The sequence below is a fragment of the Myotis brandtii genome, unplaced genomic scaffold (assembly GCF_000412655.1).
Source record: "Myotis brandtii unplaced genomic scaffold, ASM41265v1 scaffold892, whole genome shotgun sequence".
NCBI lineage: Eukaryota > Metazoa > Chordata > Mammalia > Chiroptera > Vespertilionidae > Myotis > Myotis brandtii.
In genome coordinates, this window is record NW_005371656.1 from 876,230 (window position 1) to 876,735 (window position 506).

At 62.3% G+C, this 506-nt stretch overlaps 1 long non-coding RNA gene across 1 annotated transcript in view; it reads right to left on the reverse strand.

The window, feature by feature from the left end:
- Positions 1-288, reverse strand: part of LOC106724566 — a 5,478-nt gene extending 5,190 nt beyond the window's left edge. Inside the window, exon 1 of the long non-coding RNA XR_001360410.1 lies at positions 194-288. This is a non-coding gene — a long non-coding RNA (uncharacterized LOC106724566). The remainder of the gene's footprint in view (positions 1-193) is intronic.
- Positions 289-506: the final 218 nt, after the last annotated feature.

Genomic DNA, 506 nt, shown 5'->3' on the forward strand with positions numbered 1-506 from the left:
TTCCTTCTCAGTTTCAGGATCCTGAAGTCAGTGCCAGAAGGGCCAGGCCCTTAGCAACTTTATTCTGACTCCTCACTTTCTGGGGGAGGAAAGCCGGAAGCAGAGAGCTGCAGGGCCCTCCTGACCTCCAGCGCAGCACGTCGGCACCACTGAGGGCCCGGTTCCTCAGACGCCCAGGGGGCAAAAGCCTTACCTGCAGAAAGGGCTCCTTTTCCTGCGGGCGGCCGAGAGGTGCATGCTTAGTGAGGTCTTGTCCAATCAGGCCCGTCCAGACAGGAGTTTCTGCAAAGCAGGAAGGCTTCCTACTTGATAAGTGTCTGCACCCACCCCCACCCCCCATCCCCCACCCCCAGCTGGGCAGGGCTCCCACAGAGCAGGGCAGAGGCGGTGGGCAGGCCTGCGGTCACAGCACTCCCTGGAGTCCCGGAGCCTGGGGATAGGGGACGCTTTCACTTTCCATGACCTCCCGAGGCCAGAGCAGGTGCCAGCACCTGGGCGTCCAACAG